The sequence below is a fragment of the Poeciliopsis prolifica genome, unplaced genomic scaffold, assembly GCF_027474105.1.
Source record: "Poeciliopsis prolifica strain line A6 unplaced genomic scaffold, Auburn_PproV2 SCAFFOLD015, whole genome shotgun sequence".
In the NCBI taxonomy this organism is placed as follows: Eukaryota; Metazoa; Chordata; class Actinopteri; order Cyprinodontiformes; family Poeciliidae; genus Poeciliopsis; species Poeciliopsis prolifica.
In genome coordinates this window covers 241,952-261,982 of record NW_026562390.1, presented here as the reverse complement: position 1 = coordinate 261,982, position 20,031 = coordinate 241,952, and the positions used below count along the sequence as shown (strand labels likewise).

The following is a 20,031-nucleotide window of genomic DNA, read 5'->3' as shown; positions in this document are numbered from 1 at the left end:
GAGAGAGAGAGAGAGACAGACCGAGAGAGAGAGAGACAGACCGAGAGAGAGAGAGACAGACCGAGAGAGAGAGACAGACCGAGAGAGAGAGAGACAGACCGAGAGAGAGAGAGACAGACCGAGAGAGAGAGAGAGACAGACCGAGAGAGAGAGAGAGACAGACCGAGAGAGAGAGACAGACCGAGAGAGAGAGAGACAGACCGAGAGAGAGAGAGACAGACCGAGAGAGAGAGAGACAGACCGAGAGAGAGAGAGACAGACCGAGAGAGAGAGAGACAGACCGAGAGAGAGAGAGAGACAGACCGAGAGAGAGAGACAGACCGAGAGAGAGAGAGACAGACCGAGAGAGAGAGAGACAGACCGAGAGAGAGCGCGAGGGAGCGAAGAGTCGTGTTGAGCTAAGGGAGATCAAAGCGAACCGCCGATTAGCAAGGCTATGAAAAGCTGGAAACTTTTCCCTCATTTTTGGAGGAGGAGTTTTTTTAAGAGTGTTGTCTGTTGGACTTGGCTTTTTTTATGAAGTTCTACTCAAGCCGGACCGGGAATTTCCGAGCCAAATTGCTGAATTGGACTACGATGGCGAGCCGTTGACCCAGGAACCCAGAAAAGCGGATCCAGAGAACCAGGATCAACCCTTCAAAATCACCATAAGGAAAGACTGATTGGATCACAAGTTGTTCAGTATCTTACTGGATTATTATTATTGTGTTTTATTTTTTCCTTTTGAATTGTATTCAGGTACATTATTGGTGTGGATTGTACATTTTTTGTTGGGTGAAAATAGAAACCAGTTAGTTAAAATAGGAGATTAAAAATATATTTATATATCATAATCTCTTAAAATAAAACTAAACACCTAAAATAGATTTTAAAAGAATAAAATTAATTAGATTAACCTTCTTAGCTAGAACTAAATTAGGACTACAATTTAGGTTAAATAAACAGCATCCCTTAAAACGTAACATTAGGTTTAAAAGTTCAAATAGGGATTAATCTGGAAGAACAGGAAATTATTTTGAATTGATTTTGTGTTATTGTTTATCAATTGTCTGTATTTATATTGTCTATTTTTCTTTTTTAACCAATAATAAGCCGGCAGTTAAACTTACTTTTCCTTGTCTGTGGTCATTTATATACTTGCAGCCGAACCTAGCACTGGTTCTATTATTGTTGTTTAACTGTAAACACGTTGTGAGTGTTACACTCTCAGGAAGTTTTGATTCATTAACTTTGGATCATAGATTTTGGTTCAAGCTGCATTTTTACTTTGAATGAATGTTTCCCTGTTTTACTGAACATTATTTGATATAATAATGTTGTGAGATTATTGGCTCATGTATAATTTATGCTACAGAGAACTTTACTGTTCATGTTGTTGAACTGGTTGCAGGTTTTCACTTCTTTTGACTCAGTAGCTGCTGTTTTGTGCCTGCAAATTTGTTGCATGTTTACGTTAATTAGGTGAATTTATAAGCAGATCCATTTTTATTTTGCCACATCACATAGTATCATTTCTAACTAAGATGAAAAATAATCAGCGGATCCAAGCAATCAACAAAGATGGGCCTCATGGTGATCGGTATCGGAATCGGCAGCAATAAACCTGATCTTTTCCTCCCTACCAAAGACCTTTCTAAAAAGTCCGTATTGACTTTTGGCTGGTATCAAAGCCAGTCGGTTCTGCTGCTGTTAATATTGATACGCACCCTGCTCCTTTCTCTGACCGTGAAATAATCCCGTTAAGCCTTTGGCTCTGGACGCCCGGCATTCCTAGAGCCGTCTGTTGGAAGAGGAACAACAGTCTTCTCTCATATGAGGATGTTACTGAAAGCATCAGATCCCTGATTAAATCCCGCTGGGAGGAAAAGCCTGGAGACAAAACTCCTTTAGTCCTTTTTGGGAACTGTTCAAATATGACAGAGGAAAATCCAGCAGATCCTTCAGCAGGAACCTTGCAGAAAAGAGAAGGCAAGAGGAAGAAAGTCTTTGCTCTCAGACCGCTTCTTTATCCAGGATCAGCCATGATGACCTTCATGAGGATGACCTTTCTCTCCTTAGTGAAGGTCAAACTAAACTGGATGAAATATAGAAACAGAAGCTGGAGGCGCGTTTGTCAGGTCTGGAGCCAGATGGTTGGAGGAAGGGGAGCAGTGTTCTTCCTACTGTTTTGGTTTAGAACAATCTAAACTTCATGAGACTTTAGACTCACTTAAAGTTCATGACAAGATTGTATCAGACCATAAAACTCTTGGTTCATTTGGTTCCAGTTCCTACAACAACCTCTACTCCTCTGAAGACTCCCATGAAAAAGCTTCTTTTCTGATTGACTCCATGAAACATTGTGAAGTTGATCTGAGAACAAAATGTGTGATGCTAACCTCACGCTACAGGAAGTAGAAGAGGATATTTGAAGCCTTAAAACAACCAATCAGCAGGTAGTGATGGGCTGTCAAGTAGCTTTATGAGAAATGTGTCAAAGATGTGAGTCCCTTTATTCTCTGGCTCTTTCAGAAAGTATTGATGGTGGAGAATTGCCTCCTACTTTAACACAAGGCCTTATTACTCTGATCCCAAAGGCTGGCAAAGACAAGTTACCCATTGACAACTGGAGACCTATTTGCTGACTGAACAATGACTGGAAAGTTTGGATTTGGCCAGAAGAATGAAACAAACCCTCAGTTCTATTATTGATGAATCTCAATCAGGCTTCATTTCCCACAGACACAAACAACCTGAGGCTTGTGCTGGATCTACTGGACCCTTCAGAACCAATCAATGATAAAAGCTTGATTTGCTTCTTGGACTTTTATAAGGCTTCTGACTCTCTAGAGGACGGCTTTACGTATGGGAGCTTAGAAACATTTGCTTCCAGGCCATATTTCATATCCAGCCTCTTTACAAGAAGGTAACTGCTGTGTTAAACTGGTACCTGTCCCAGATTCCCAGTATCCACAGGAGAGAGACTGGGCCGCCCAGTTTTCCCTATTTATTCCTGATGGCAGCCCAACTTCTTGCAACATTTATTCTGGGAAACAAAATGCGCCGCATCCCAGTTGCTGATGGAGAAATGTGTATCAGTACAGTTGCTGATGACACGACTCTGTTTCTGAGAGATGCCGACCAAATTCCTGTTATCCGTCTCATCCAAACTTTCTCTGATGCTTCAGGCCTCAAACTCCATTTAAACTCATGTGAATCGCTTCCCATGTCATCCTGTCGCCAATCCCATCTTTACAACATTCCTGCTGCTGAAACACAAGTTTCTTATCTTGCTGTGATTATCACAAAAGATGCCAAAGAAAGACGCCAGCTTGACCTGAACATGAATGAAGACAATCTTCCTTAATCTGAACAAACATTTTATGTCGACCACTAAACCTTTTAAACGGCCGTGGCAACATCACTGACCAGTTAGATTCATATTGTCTCCCACCTGCCAAGAACTTTTGAGTATCTTTTGACAAAAAGTGAAAAACAGGTTAGCAATGTTTTAAAGACAGACTTTTATCAACTTTCTGACTTCATGTGCTGCTATTTTCAGTTTGACTTTGTAAATTAAAACCAGACCCAATCAGTTTATATTTCAAAGACTCCATGCCTGATGGTCGGTACATGTCATGCTCTTTCTTGCATGTTATTCTTGCATGATTTCTTAGTCTTGTGCTGAGTGTGGAATACATGTGGATATAAACAAGAATATGCCAGAGCTAAAGTCCACTCTATAAAACTTTGGCAAAGTGAGCCATCCCACAAAGGGCTTTTATTTCTGCTTCAGTGGCTTTGAAGGATTTTGTCAAAGAGGGATATTTGAAAGACAAACAGACACGGCCAGAAATAAAACACCTGCTGCTACGTTTGAAAAAGGTGCAAGGACTGAGATCTGTGAACAACTTCAGGAGCCTTTGAAACAAGAAACTACCTTTCACAAGCACCAAGTAAATCAATTTGTTCATTGGTTCTATCAGCTCACAATTGCCGTCCGAAAAGGCAGTTATCAAAGAGAACATCACACATGTCAAGTCTTTTGTGTTTTGAGACCCACGAGAAAGCAGAAAAAAAAGAACAGATCAATGTGGGGAATCATTCACTTTGACTGCCTGTCCTATTGGACCTTGGTGTTTTGTTCAGCTAAACTGTCCAGGTGGAGGGCGATGGTGAACCTGACAGCCTTGTGCCACCATGTTTTAAACCATACTGAAGTAGTGTGCCTTACAAAAGATTACTTATCCTTGAACTGTTTTTAATAATTTGTCTCATTACAGCAGCAAATGGATGTTACATTATCTACAACACAAGACAATGTATAATTTCAAAGTGGAAGAAGATAGTTCTATGGTTTTTCAAGTTTTCTTAAGAAAAAGATGAATTTAAATATGCTGTAGTTTGATTCCTCAAAATAAAATGATTTTTAGATGCCAGAAAGCAGTCGACTGATGTACTCAGATGTTTGTTGAAGAACAAACCTCAGACAACATCCCTAGACATGCAGTCAAAACTACTCATTTACTTAAACCATGTCCTGATTTAGAATGAGGCAGACAAAATCCAAACCTCAATTCAACATCTCTTAAAAGACTTGTAAATCTATACTCACAGACAGTCTCCATTCACACTGGATGAGTTTGTTTTTTTTTATTTTGTCAAGAAGAATGGCAACAATGTTGCCTATCAGATGTGCAAAGGTGGTAAAAACAAAACCTGAAAGACTTGCAGCTTTACCTGATGCAGGAGACACGTTGACTCGCACAAAAGCATCTTACTTTCTTTTGTAAAGTATTTAAAACCATCAATCGCTTTCATGACTTCACAAAGGTTCTGGACCTTGTGGTGGTCTGTTCCTTAACATCTCAATGAAATACAATGAATCTTGTGGTGTATTATTTGATTCAGTGTTGTATAGTAACAAAGTAAAAATACTTCACTACTTTACTTCAGTATATTTTGGAGTACATCATACTTTCCTCGAGTATGAACATTTTGATAACTTTCACTTTTTCTTGCTGTTCTCTATGTTTTCAGTGTGTTTTCTGGTTTGGTCACATGATCTGCAGACTGACAGACTTTAAGAAAACCCTCAATGGCGGCTAAAGCAGCAGGTCAATAGTGGTGGAACCAAAACCAGCTCTGTCTCAACTGTTTGCTGAAAGAACATGGAAGATGGTGAGGAATGTTTTAATAGAGAGCCTCCATCCTCATGTTTCATCAGTTTGAACCTCTGGGCTGATTAAGGCCTTATTGATCCTCTGGTCACTAAGAACATCGATTAGACGTCATTTATTGATAGCACAATTATTATTCTTAACCAGATTAAAAGCATTTATCTGTGGAATGCTAAGTGAATGTATTGCTTGGTGCACATATTGTTGATATAGTTCAGGGATTCAAGGGTTTTTATTGTCTTACCACCACCGGCCACCAGGGGCTCCCCAGCGTGCCCCAGCTCCAGGCCAGGGTGGCTCCAGGGTGGGACCTCATGTACGGAGAGAACAACCCCTGTTTCCAACGGTCGTATCATCATAAGGGATCTTTGGGCTGCACTTGGTCTGGTCCCTCACCTAGAACCGTCTGCACTGGGCAGCAGAACTCCTAGGATCACTGGGACACGCAAACCCCCCCACCACGATAAGGTGGCAGCCATGGAGGAGATGTGTGTGTGTGTGTGTGTGGGGGTGTGTGTGTGTGTGTGTGTGTATATCTTAAATGTCTCCTTTTTCTTCTCTCTCCCTCCTGCTGTCGGCGTCGCTGCAGTGAAATCCTCCCTGTCTTTCTCCTCCGGCTCCCTGTCAGTCCAACTGGTTCTGGTCTTGGATCTTTGGGTCGTCCAGATCGTCCCTCAGTCGATATCCATGTTGTCCACAGATGAAATAAGCGTCACCAGTTCAGAGTGGTGTCTTCTCCTCTCTCTGCTCTGAATCCTGTTGATCTTTTCTTTCTCTAAGCTGACGCTGGACAGCAGACCAGCAGAGGTTGTTAAAGTTCAGTCACACAGTTTCAGTCCAAATGTCCAACAGGAGACCTGACAGTTGTCCCCTGGATGGAAATGTTTCATCAGTTCTCTGGTGTCAAACATTAACATTAGGATCAACAGACACTTCAGTGCCTGGAGGTGATGGAGGTTTTCTTCATCTTCCTGATCTTCTTGATCCACTGGATCTACTGGATCACTTTCATCAGCTGGTGGTGTGAGAGGGACATCATCTGGTCCATGGGAGGACAGGGTGGAGGAGTTGAGGTCAGAGGTCAGATGCACCTCAATGAGGCTCAGACAGAGGGAAGAAGAAGAAGCCAATAGAAATCATTTTGTTGTTTTTCTAGATGGAGGCCTATAATTTATAGACTAAAGATTCATGTTCAGAAATAGAAGCATTTCCATTTGTTTAGCATTTTTCTGTCTTTCTCTTCATTTTCTCTCTTTCATCCAACCTTCCAAACTTTCCTTGTGTTTCTCCAGATCAACTAGACTCTTTGTTTCTGGTTTCTTTGCCTCAGTTCACTTCCTCTGCTTCTGATTCTCCTTCTCCTCCGTTCCAAACAATCAGTTTCAATGAACCACCAGCAGGAAAAAAGGCACTTTTCATCCATTCATTCACACCATGCAGACGTTTTCCTCAATATTTCATGATTATATAGTGAAACAATTCACCCTGAGGAGGAGAAAAGACCAGGGAACCACTCAGACCAATTCTTCTGAATAGGTGGGATTTCCTCTTTAGACTGCAAACGTCTTCACAGAATCCAACCAATCAGCTTTGTGGTCGCTCTGCCTCTTCATCCTCTAAGAGGCTCTTTATTTCTGATAAAGGTCTTTAGGATTCTCTAAAGTTTGGTTCCCTGAATTTACAAACCAAAACTCCAGTAAATACCTGCTTTATTCTCCCATAAGGACTTTAACTAGGACTCATCCTAGAACCTTTGGTTCCATCAAAACTATATGAAGGTTTTTTCTTCATCTTTCCAAGAAAAACAATAAAATCTCTATAAGTTCTCAATTTCTTCAAGAAAATAATCTCACACTTTTAAAAAGATCTGTCTTCTCTTACTTACTTTCTTATTATTTTCCTCTTTTTTCAATGTATTTTTCTTTATCTTTGTAATCTCTATTAATCTGGTCAATCTCAATCCTCAGGGAGAAAGGTTTATCAGATCTTTTACTATATTATGTTCTATAATTTAGAGTTTTAATCAGCTGATTGTTTCTGCTACAGGCTGAACTTTATTAGTTGCTGTGAACAGTACCACATATTGCTACTGTATGTGCAGAATAGATGTACGCACACACACACACACACAGGATGGAGACACCAGTGGGTCTCCATTTGTGGATTGTTTGGAAAACTGACAGCATCAATTTACTGGATTGAACTGGAGATTAATAAAACACAGAGTCGAGTTTTTTCTGTGCATTTTTTGCCATAAAGGGTTTGGAAACCAAATCTGGAAAGATTTTGACTGGAAACTAAAAACTAGATTTAATTGAACTCCATTAAAAACTTCTCTCCTTCCTCATGAAGACTTTATCAACCTGCCTGATTTCACTGCAGACTTTCCACTTTCTGCTTCTGCTGCTCTGAAATAAGAAACTGCAAACCATGTGAGCTGTGAGGTCATCAGTTATGCAGCATCACATGTTACTCAAAGTGGGCGACCCCGGTCCGGTTGTTGAGCCTCAGTTTGTTGTTCAGATATTTTTCTTCAACTGTTTGGATCATTTGAACAAACTGTAAGTTTTCTTTGTTTCCTACTTGACCTTTTTCTACATGAACGTTCCTGCTGGTTGTTGGTCAACAGGTTCACTTCTGATTTCAGCTCAAAGTTTAATCTCTGCTGTTTGAAGGCTGATCTACAGGACTGTTAAATTACTGATGAACTGGAAACTGGAACAACAGGATGAACAGCTTATTATTTGTTTTCTGTTTTCTTCTCCAAAAATACTGATCTTTGATTTAGTTTCCTGGAATTAAACTCTAGTTTCCTGTTACTTACTTTCAAAATAAAATATTGTTCAAAAATATTTCATTTAATCACATTAAATAGTTAATCTTTGATGGAGAAGATAATCTACTTGTAGAAATGAAAATTTGTGAACTAAAATAGCTCCTAATATTCAGTCAGTGTATGAAAGTGTTGCTCCATGTCTCCCTCTAGTGGACACAAAGACATAAAGCAGCTGATTGCAGCTTCCTCTGACTGACTGCATTCACCTGACACTGATATGACATTCCTGACTTGAACCCACAACTATAGAGTCTAAAAAATAACAAATAAAAAATACAATTAAAATAAACATCAATTATCTGCATTACCTTTACATCCAATCTAAGTCAGCAGTCAGTGGATCTGAAAACATGATGTCATAGTGATCACATTGAGCCGCCCATTGCATAAATGAACTAAGCAGCTACTTATGGCCCGTCAGGCCTTCAGGATCCCCATAATTACTAACATTTTAACATAGACCACAGATATAGAAATTTAATGTGTTTATTGAGAATGTCAATGCTGTTAAATTTGTTTTGTTTCAGCATAGATAAAATAAAAGATTTTAAATTGTTTAATGTTTTAGATTTTAAGGATCTGACAAGTTTACTGTGTAAAAGTACAAAGAATAATCGTCATAGTTAGAATGTTTTGTTACCATTTTGTTACCAACAATCTGCTTCCTCTGCCTCTCTGCTGTCTGACTGCATTCACCTGACACTGATATGAAGCAGAAAGAAGAGCCAATCAGAGGAGGAGCAGCTGATCTTTTTCCAGCACTAATGATGTAAAGAATGATCAGAGTTGATGTGCAGATGAATGATGTGTGTATCCTCTGCAGGTGAAGCTAGAAAGTGTGTGTGAGCTGATGTGGATTCAGCAGCATGGATCAGTGTGAGGACAGAGAGGAGGGTCCCTCCCTCTAAAACCACTCTGTGTGGGAAGATGAGAGCCAGAGCAAAGGTCAGAGGTGAGGTCACCATCTCTAACTGTCCACAGCCCTTTTCACACAGCGTTCACTATATCAGGCCAGAACAGACGTGGTGATGAAGCTGTTGCTGCTCCTCTTTGCTGATTAAGTTTTAATCATCATGTTTCTGTCAGGATCCATCAGAGACTCAAACCAGAACCAGAACCAGAACCCAGCTGTGTGTCCTTTAAGAGCGACATGTCAAAGGAAGACTTCATTGACTTTAAATCTCCTGGATCTCCACCATCAGAGGTGAGCTGTTTCTAACTGCTGTAACTTCTGTTTATATCTGTTATTGTGGCCATGTGATGATAAGTTCTGTTGGGTTCTGTTGTCATGAAAACATTGGACTGAATTTCAGGTATTTTTCTTTTCATACGTCAAAGATGTAATACGTATGATGTCTCCATGAAACATGTTCCAATAATGAACATGTTACTATGAACATAATAAAGTTCAACTGGATCCTTTGTATAAAAATCAAACAGGTCCGTTTGGATCCACAGTCTCTACCCAGAGCTTCACTAGTTAACAGAATCTCTAAATCTGATCTGATGTTTACCTGACATCAATTTAACCATCATTCATTGGACAGTTATTGACTCCATACAGAAAGAATCTTATAAATCCTCAGTCAGGACTCACTCTTATAAACTATTATGTTGACATGACATTTGGACCAGAAACATTTAACTGTGTTTTATTCTGTTTTGTTTAAGTCTAATTTTTCCAAATGAAAGACTCATTTATTTTATCTGATATTAATATTAACACAAGAACAAATAGACAGAAGTGAATTTTATTTCTAGGCTGATATTTGCATCTTTCTCTAAAATCTGACAAAAAACAGATTCATTCTGAAATAAAACATTTCCTATGAATTATATTTATATAATTCACGAGCGGAGATCTAATTAAAGAGTCTGTGTTATCAAGCCAGCACACATACATAAACATGCACAATTATTAACTTACGTTTTTTGTGCAGCTTAAACTGAGGCGGTCCATCGTGGGTGCACACGAAGTGTTTTTGTTTCAGTTGGCATTTATTCTAATTTGTTACTTTCAGTCAAACATTTTCCCGGCTTTCTTTTTGAGTAGAGTAGTTTCCGGTTTGTGGCGCACCGGGAGCAAATTACGTAAAATTGTGCTGTCATCACAATGTGCTGGCTGTTTTCTATTTTGAGTGTATTTTGTTTACAAATCTATTTTTTATTATTATTATTTTGTATATTTTGGGAGTTTATTTGAGTTAGAAGTAATTGCTTAGTTTTTGTTTTTTTTGTGTGTTTGATTGGACTTTATGGGGGCGGAGCCTGTGGCTTTAAAGCAGGGCTCTGTTCCACAGGGAGTCAGTCTGCACCTGGACTCTAGAGGTGCCACACTGAAGGTGAGACTATTGGACTTGGAAGATATTGATTGCTGTGCTGTTTTGCTTTTAACCTGACTTGGACTTCCTTTTGTAAAAATTTTGCACCTGCCATTTTTCACGGCACTGATAGAAAATAAATATCACTGAAGTAATCTCTGGCCTTGGTCCGTCATTTTTTCTTGTGTACGGTGGCCCAAGTCATAAAAGAACCCCGTTACAGTCCACCTCTGAAGTTCAAACATCATCCAACATGGCAGATTATCAACCATTTCTACAATCAAACTAAATATTTTAGTGGATCTGATTGAGCAGTGGGCTTCAGTGTCTCTAACAGACCATCTGGTTCTGATTGAAGCTCCATCAGATCCTCCTTGGATGGTCAGAGTGGAAATGATTCCTGGTTCTGCTTCATGTCAGAACTCAACACTAAGATCACCAAACTGTTCTCTCAGTCATTTCAAACCAACATGTTGGTCTCAGAAACAAATCTTTCTGCTCTTTAAAGAAGGCTGGACATTATTCAGGAGGATCAATGATCAGGAACATGTTGGAGGATTGGACCGGTTCTGATAGGAATCATTTAGAACATCAGGTTGATGATCGGTCTGGTTCTGTTTTTTTTACAGACACATAAAAATTATCTTGATAGCAAACAATAGAGAGTTTCTAATGAAATTTTGTCTTTCAGGATTCATCAGAGATTCAAACCAGTACCGGAACCAGAACCCAGCTGTGTCTCCTTTAAGAGCAACAGGTCAATGGATCATCCCGTTAACTTCAAATCTCCTGGACCTCCATCATCAGAGAGGTGAGCTGTATCTAATTGCTGTAACTCTGGAAACTGAACCAGTAACTCAGATGTTTCCAGTTATATTTCCAGAGGTTTGATCCATTATCTACAGAAATCAGCTGCTCTGTTCTCATGAAAACACCTTCATATCTTTATCTCTGGATGTTGATGATGATGTTCTGTTGCTTCCTGGCTCCATGTCAGACTAACAGTGGATCACATTTCCACTGGGAAATACCTGGTAAAGCCATTCTGGTCCATCAGGACTTGGTTCCTGTGTGCATTGTGAGAGCAGTTCAGCAGGGAAGGAAAGCTTCATGATGTGGTTGGTGAGATCTGCTTGAACTCAACCAAACTGAGCTGATGTGGACCATCAGAGGTTCTGCTGGTTCTTAATGGGATCAGCAGGAACATTAAATCTTTACAACTACTTAGATCACCTGTTCACTGCTCACATCCAGATATCACTTCATGGACCTTTACCTTCTGATTGTCTCTGTGTGGACAGATACAATGTGAGCTCACTGGCTTCCAAGGATCTACAGGATCCATTTTAAAATCCTCACTATAACATCCAGGAGAGGATCCACATGAACACACCCACATATTTCAGTCCTCCTCCATGTCCACATCACCTCAGATCTAGTCATCAGAACCTGATGGATGTCCCACACTGTCCTGAAGACCTGTGTGGACAGAGCCTTCACTTCCACTGTCCCCAAGCTCTGGGAAACTGTCTCCATCAGCATCAGATCTGCTGACAGTTTGGACTGTTGTTGTCAATCTGGTGTTAATGTTTTTCATCTTTGTAGTTTCGTCTTCCTCTTTCTAATGTCTTTGTATTGTGTTCATGTGATGGTCTATTTTTCTGATTTTAGAGTTTTTATTGTGAAAGATTTGATAATTTCCTCTGTGAATACTGCTGGATGAATATTTTCTGACTTCCTAATTGTTCCTGCTTCCTCCACAGAGTGGACCAGCAGAGCTCAGAGGTTCCCAGGGGTCCATCTGTCCAGCAGCATCAAACACAGCTGGACTCCTTATTTATGGTCTGTATATGAACAACAAATACTTTTCCATGAGTTCTGTTCAAAGTCACCTTCATGCTGCACTTTGTAGACCAGAGGACTGTCAGTTTGTCCAACATCCATCTGGTGTTTGGCTCCATGATTTCACTCTGATGTTTCCTTCATCTATTATTCTGTTCCAGTTGCTGGAGGAAAACATTGTTACTTTTATGAAGACAGAACTGAAGAAGATCCAGAAAGTTCTGAGTCCAGATTATCCAGAACATTCAGAGAGTCAGAGAGATGATGAGGTGTTGGAAGGTGATGATGAAGAGCAGAAGAGGAGCAGCAGAGAGGCAGTGATGAAGATCACACTGAACTTCCTGAGGAAGATGAAGCAGGAAAAGCTGGCTGACCATCTGCAGAGAAGTAAGAGGATTTCTACAAAGATTTGAAATGATAGATAAATTACACATTTATTAAAATCATCTTCTGAAAATAATTTTTAGTTACTGATTTTACTTTTTGTGTTATTAGAACAAATTGTTTCAGTTTGTCAACATCAACTGAAATCTGGTCTGAAGAAGAAGTTCCAGTCTGTTTTTGAGGGGATTGCTAAAGCAGGAAGTCCAACCCTTCTGAACCAGATCTACACAGAGCTCTACATCACAGAGGGAGGGACTGGAGAGGTCAATGATGAACATGAGGTCAGACAGATTGAAACAGCATCAAGGAAACCACACAGACCAGAAACCACAATCAGACAAGAAGACATCTTTAAAGTCCCACCTGGAAGAGATCAACCAATCAGAACAGTGATGACAAAAGGAGTGGCTGGCATTGGGAAAACAGTCCTAACACAGAAGTTCACTCTGGACTGGGCTGAAGACAAAGCCCACCAGAACATCCAGTTCATATTTCCATTCACCTTCAGAGAGCTGAATGTGCTGAAAGAGAAAAAGTTCAGCTTGGTGGAACTTGTTCATCACTTCTTTAGTGAACCAAAGAAATCTGCAGCTTTGAACACTTCCAGGTTCTGTCATCTTTGATGCTTGGATGAGAGTCGACTTCCACTGGACTTCCACAACAAGGAGATCCTGACTGATGCTACAGAGTCCACCTCAGTGGATGTTCTGCTGACAAACCTCATCAGGGGGAAACTGCTTCCCTCTGCTCTCCTCTGGATAACCACACGACCTGCAGCAGCCAATCAGATCCCTCCTCAGTGTGTTGGCATGGTGACAGAGGTCAGAGGGTTCAATGACCCTCAGAAGGAGGAGTACTTCAGGAAGAGATTCAGAGATGAGGAGCAGGCCAGCAGGATCATCTCCCACATGAAGACATCACGAAGCCTCCACATCATGTGCCACATCCCAGTCTTCTGCTGGATCACTGCTACAGTTCTGGAGGATGTGTTGGAGACCAGAGAGGGAGGAGAGCTGCCCAACCCTGACTGAGATGTACATCCACTTCCTGGTGGTTCAGACCAAAGTGAAGAAGGTCAAGTATGATGGAGGAGCTGAAACAGATCCACACTGGAGTCCAGAGAGCATGAAGATGATTGAGTCTCTGGGAAAACTGGCTTTTGATCAGCTGCAGAAAGGAAACCTGATCTTCTATGAATCAGACCTGACAGAGTGTGGCATCGATATCAGAGCAGCCTCAGTGTACTCAGGAGTGTTCACACAGATCTTTAAAGAGAGAGAGGTCTGTACCAGGACAAGGTGTTCTGCTTCGTCCATCTGAGTGTTCAGGAGTTTCTGGCTGCTCTTCATGTTCATCTGACCTTCATCAACTCTGGGGTCAACCTGATGAAAGAAAAACAAACATCTAAGAAATCTTCATTATTTAATAAACCTAAACTAAAGTCTCTCCATCAGAGAGCTGTTGACCAGGCCTTACAGAGTCCAAATGGACACCTGGACTTGTTCCTCCGCTTCCTCCTGGGACTTTCACTGCAGACCAATCAGAGACTCCTACAAGGTCTGCTGACAAAGACAGGAAGTAGCTCACAGACCAATCAGGAAACAGTTCAGTACATCAAGAAGAAGATCAGTGAGAATGTGTCTGCAGAGAAAAGCATCAATCTGTTCCACTGTCTGAATGAACTGAATGATCGTTCTCTAGTGGAGGAGATCCAACAGTCTCTGAGTTCAGGAAGTCTCTCCACAGATAAACTGTCTCCTGCTCAGTGGTCAGCTCTGGGTTTCATCTTAGTGTCATCAGGAAAAGATCTGGATGTGTTTGACCTGAAGAAATACTCTGCTTCAGAGGAGGTTCTTCTGAGGCTGCTGCTAGTGGTTAAAGCCTCCAACAAAGCTCTGTAAGGACACACATTGTTAATGCAGTTATGTTGATAGAAATCTGCTATTGATGAGGTAAATATAGATTCATGTTTTAGTTGATCAGTGCATTGTCTCTTCAAAGTGTCAAACTGAGGGATCAGGAAGAAAGACTTTCTTCAGCAGCTGGACATCATGTTTCATATTCAAGGAGTAAATTACCTCCTCTTTATGCTAAAATTGAAATATAATACACTTAGACCATACTTCTCTTTCAAGCCTTCTTGTTGCCTGTTCTGTCCTTTAACACTTGAGGATTATACAATGATCCTACCTATCACAACAATAGGTGTAAAATATAGGTCTGAAATGATTCCTCGAATGATTCGAGTGCCTCAATTATTAAAATTCCTCTAATAAAACATAATTTATATTTTATTTAGACCACCTATTTCCAGCTGGAACTTTATTTGCATTGAGCAGAGCTCTGAGCTCTGCCTCTGAGTTTTTGACGAAAGCTAAGTTTTAGCGGTAAAATGTCCAGTTTTTACATTTAGCCTGTGGTAACTTTCTGCCTTATCAAACAAACTTCCCCATTAACTTTCACAGCATTATAGTTCATTATTACAGGACTTGTTGCACAGCGAGAAGGAAAGATGAGCTGCAAACACAGGCTGAGATGGTAGATACATGTGATCGGAGTTGGTGATCTGCAATCATACACTTTTCATGAAAATTGGTCAATTATGATCGGTGGCCAATCAATCAGCTCACCTCTAATTAATTCATAAATATCTTGATAGGGAGATTTAAGGATGTAAATGGATGCTCTTATTTTGCAGAAAAACTTTGGGATTAAATGGACTGTACAACTTTGTAAACAGCAGCCCATTAAAACATTAGGATTCTTTCACCTGGTGCTTAATGTACCTAGGAAACCAAACCATCTACTTTGATTTATTAATAACATATTTTCCTCCCTGTCTCCTCAGACTGAGTGTCTGTAACCTCTCAGAGAGAAGCTGTGAAGCTCTGTCCTCAGTTCTCAGCTCCCAGTCCTCCAGTCTCAGAGAACTGGACCTGAGTAACAACAACCTGCAGGATTCAGGAGTGAAGCTTCTCTCTGCTGGACTGAAGAGACCAAACTGCAACCTGGAAACTCTCAGGTAACTCTGGGCTCTTGACAAATTGATGCATCTTAGGTGCAAAAGGAAGCAAAATTACAGATCCATCCATCCATCCATCCATCCATCCATCCATCCATCCATCCATCCATCCATCCATCCATCCATCCATCCATCCATCCATCCATCCATCCATCCATCCATCCATCCATCCATCCATCCATCCATCCATCCATCCATCCATCCATCCATCCATCCATCAGTTCAGACCTTGGTCTCTACCTCCATGTTCTCATTTTCTCATCATGTGATGAATTGTGTGTCTGCAGCTTATCAGGCTGTTTGGTCTCAGAGGAAGGCTGTGCTTCTCTGGCCTCAGCTCTGACCTCCAATCCCTCCCATCTGAAAGAGTTGGACCTGAGCTACAATCATCCAGGAGACTCAGGAGTGAAGCTGCTGTCGGCTGGACTGAAGGATCCACACTGGAGACTGGAAGCTCTCAGGTATGGAGGAACCTGCTGCAGGAGTAGAGAAGGTCTGATAGAGGAGGAAGAGGGAGAAATGTCTTTAGTCAGTCTGCTGGGAAACATTTAGTTTGAAGATTAAAATTTATTGTGCTAATTCATTATTTGGCTTGTATTTATTACAGTTTAATTATAAATATTGCTGGTAATTTTGGCTTTGTAATTTTGCAAACTACATCCAATTAAAAACTCCAGGAATCTTCCACATGATTCTGAATGAACCTGGGAAACCAACCCATCTACTGGAACCACAATAACATGGTATTCAGAGCAGCAGGGGCCAAATATAGCTCCATGTGGAACCAAGAGGTTGGAGAGAGAAAATCAGTTGAAACTGTTTCCTATCAGAGTTCAGTTTGTCTCTCTGTCTTCACAAACCAGGAGCATCATGGGCTGGGCGGGGCTTCCACTGATGGATCTACTGAGGAAATACAAGAAGCTGATTGGCTGATGGACAGGGAGTTAAAATATGAAGATTAATAACATCATAGATCAGATATTATCGGTGTTTTGTATAGATGTAGTGCTGGATCACATGGTGTTATTAGTGATTATAGATCAGCTGTTGCTCACCTGGTGACTTTAGTCAGTGATGATGGAGGAGGTTTAGTTTTTACTGATCACTTTAAGCTTTTATGTTTTTATCTCTGATCTTTGTTTAAACCTGTTAATCTGGTTTTAATGCTTTTGGACACAAATATCTGTTATCCACTGATGTTCTGGATCTTTGATGATATTGAGGAAAATAAAATCATCTTAACTGCAGATTGGATTTAAGTTTTGATCAGAGATTTTGTTTGACAGTCGCTAATAATTAGTAATAAAGAGACATGGCTGAGAGCAAATATAGATTTTAGAATATAGATTTTAGAATCAGTTTAAATGTTTCAGTGACAGGAAGAAAGAAACAAGAAACATAAATAGAGGAACTGATCAAGAAAGATATAATTATTATCAATAACATGTAGTAACTTTAATGCATATGGAATATAATGGGATGGAAACAGAAAACTGAAAGTAACTGAAAGAGCAGAAGAACATTTAGAGATACGAACTGATGATGTTTGAATGATGGAAAAGAGACAAAAGATGTTGATGAAGGAAACGGATCAGTTCTTGATTTAACACTCGTGTTTAGGAAGATTTCAGCTGATTGTGGAAAATTCATCTGACTAACAACGTGAGGAGAGCCTGGAGCTAAATAGGAACTGGAAATAATAATGAATTTATTCTGATTCAACTTCTTCAAACTGTCACATCACTCATTCAGGAGTCTAAGGAGTTCAGCTGTTAGATTCCTATGATGATTTACTGAGGATAGAAACATTAAAACCATGTTGGATGGAGCTTCAGACCAATCAGCCCCCAGAAGCAAAGAGGAGAAGAAAAGCAGCTCCATGGTGATCAGATGGATGTTTAAAGATCTCAGAGTGAAATAAATAAATTCAGATTTAAAACAAACCTCTAAACTTTAATGAATTTATTTGTTTTAAAATATAAAACACATAAAAAAGTGAAGAAAACTATTCATAAGTCAAAGAGATTTAGAAGTTTAGTAGATCCATCTATGTGGCAGTTTATCTCCACCAGGGGGCGACATCTGGAAAATGATCAAAAGTATGAATGAAATCAGGGAATAAAAGTAGAAAAAGTAAAAATGAGAGCAGAAACTGGTTCAGATCCAAAGTTCTGATAAATTTACTAGGAAAGATAAAAAGACAAGATCAGCTCATCCAGAACTTCTGCAGTGGAGGGAGGATTACTTTCACAAGCCATTACTGCAGCTGCTGGGTTCAGGATGCTGCTTCTTCTTGGACTCTTTGTAAATGTGTGCAGCGCCACCTGGTGCTGCTGGTTGGTAGAGGAAGTGCTGAAAGAGACTGATGGTCTGACCCCCCTACTCCTTTCAGGGTGGAGCCTGCTGGAGGCCGATTCTTGACTCCAGGTCCATGGAGACTGAAGAGATGTAAGTGTGTTTTTCATCTGATTCATGACAACAAAGCAGCTCACATTCAACCATCTTCAAACTGTCACATCACTCATTCAGGAGTCAAAGTGTCAATAAATGATCAATAACTGCAGCTGGATTGTGTTTGTTCTCTCCATCAGATTCCTGTCAACTCACCATCGACACAAACACAGTGAACAGAAAACTCAAACTGTCTAAAGACAACAGGAAGGTGACATGGGAGGAGGAGCTTCAGTCATATCCTGATCATCCAGACAGATTTGATAACTGTCCTCAGCTGCTGTGTAGAACTGGTCTGACTGGTCGCTGTTACTGGGAGGTTGAGTGGAGAGGAGATGTTAATATATCAGTGAGTTACAGAAGAATCAGGAGGAAAGGAAACAGTATAGACTGTTGGTTTGGATATAATGATCATTCCTGGAGTCTGAGATGCTCTGATAGTTATGGTTACTCTGTGATTCACAATGACATAGACACTTGTCTCTTCTCCTCCTCTGTCTCTAACAGAGTAGCAGTGTATGTGGACTGTCCTGCTGGCATTCTGTCCTTCTACAGAGTCTCCTCTGACTCACTGATCCTCCTCCACACCTTCAACACCACATTCACTGAACCTCTGGTTCCTGGATTTGGGTTCTGGTGGCCCAGTTCTGGTTCCTCTTCAGTGTTTCTGAGCTGATTTGAGTCTAAAGAGTCTAAAGTTTCTCATCCTGCTAGAAAATCTCACTGATTAAAATATAATTCAGTCTCTATATGTCTGTTTCATTCAGAAACATATTTTTATGGATCCAAACTGTTTCTTGGTTAAACTTTTCTACACAATCCTGGGATTATTCCAGGATTATTCCAGGATTATTCCAGGATTATAACTGGATCAACTTGTTGTTTTTTCTGTTTCCAGTCAAAAATTCACAATGAATCTCAGGATGTTTTGTTTCTCTCTTGATTTTTTTTCCTTTCATTTTTCATCAGATTCTTTGAATTTCCTGCAGTTTTTCTCAATCACTGGATGTTTTTCATTTCTGTATCTCCTATATTCTTAAATTCATCTTGGATTCAAATGTTGTTTTTTTTGTATATAAACTGCAATTCTACTTCGTGTGTTTTAATGGACAATAAACACATTTTAATCTAAAATATAATTTGTTAACAAAAATGAATCAACTTTCTTTGATGCTGCCAACAGCAGACATGATTCAGTTTAATGGATCCACCATGTTGGAGAAGGAAGAGAGGAAAATATTCAGCTTCTCTGTGATTGTCATGTTATTATCAATTTGGTCATAAGAAGTTAATATTTATACAAAGACCCTTCAAACCTGACCCAGTTCTACTGGTTCTGTCAGGAGGAATGGACCAGAACTCCAACAAGCTCTCATGAGAACCTTGTGGAGGAAACGCTGATATTTGACAAAGTCAGACAGTTTCATGGAAATTTGACCAAAACCTGAAGAGATAAAATTCAGATTTACTGGAGGTTATTAGAGTACTGGGTCCTAACTATTTTTACTTTATATAAATGATATTTAAATGAATCTAACTGGTTCATATTTATTTGCTGATGGTTCTACATTATGAAGCTCTGGGACGTTTTTAGAAGCTTCTCAGTTTAATGGACCCACCATGTTGGAAACCATTAAATTAAATGATGTAGCTCATAAATTCAAAGTCTTCAAAGGGTTTTTGTAAATCATGATGACTGTTGGCAGGTAAAATCTCTTTAATGCATTAATTATGTTTTTTTAAGTCAGTGTCATTTTTCCAAAGCATTTTGATTTTCTTAAGACATCCTGCATCGTCCCAGTGCCCAAGAAGAACAGGCCCAGCGAGCTGAATGACTTACGGCCCGTGGCACTCACTTCACACCTGATGAAGACGTTGGAGCGGCTCTTCCTCAGCCTCCTCAGACCTCAGGTGGAACATGCTCAGGACCTCCTGCAATTCGCCTACCAGGCAGATGTTGGTGTGGAGGATGCCATCCTCTACCTGCTGCACCGGGCCCACTCCCACCTGGATAAG

General features: G+C 40.2%; 1 pseudogene; it reads left to right on the top strand.

The window, feature by feature from the left end:
* Positions 1-14,443, top strand: part of LOC129366331 (NLR family CARD domain-containing protein 3-like) — a 40,158-nt pseudogene extending 25,715 nt beyond the window's left edge.
* The last annotated feature ends 5,588 nt before the right edge of the window (positions 14,444-20,031 follow it).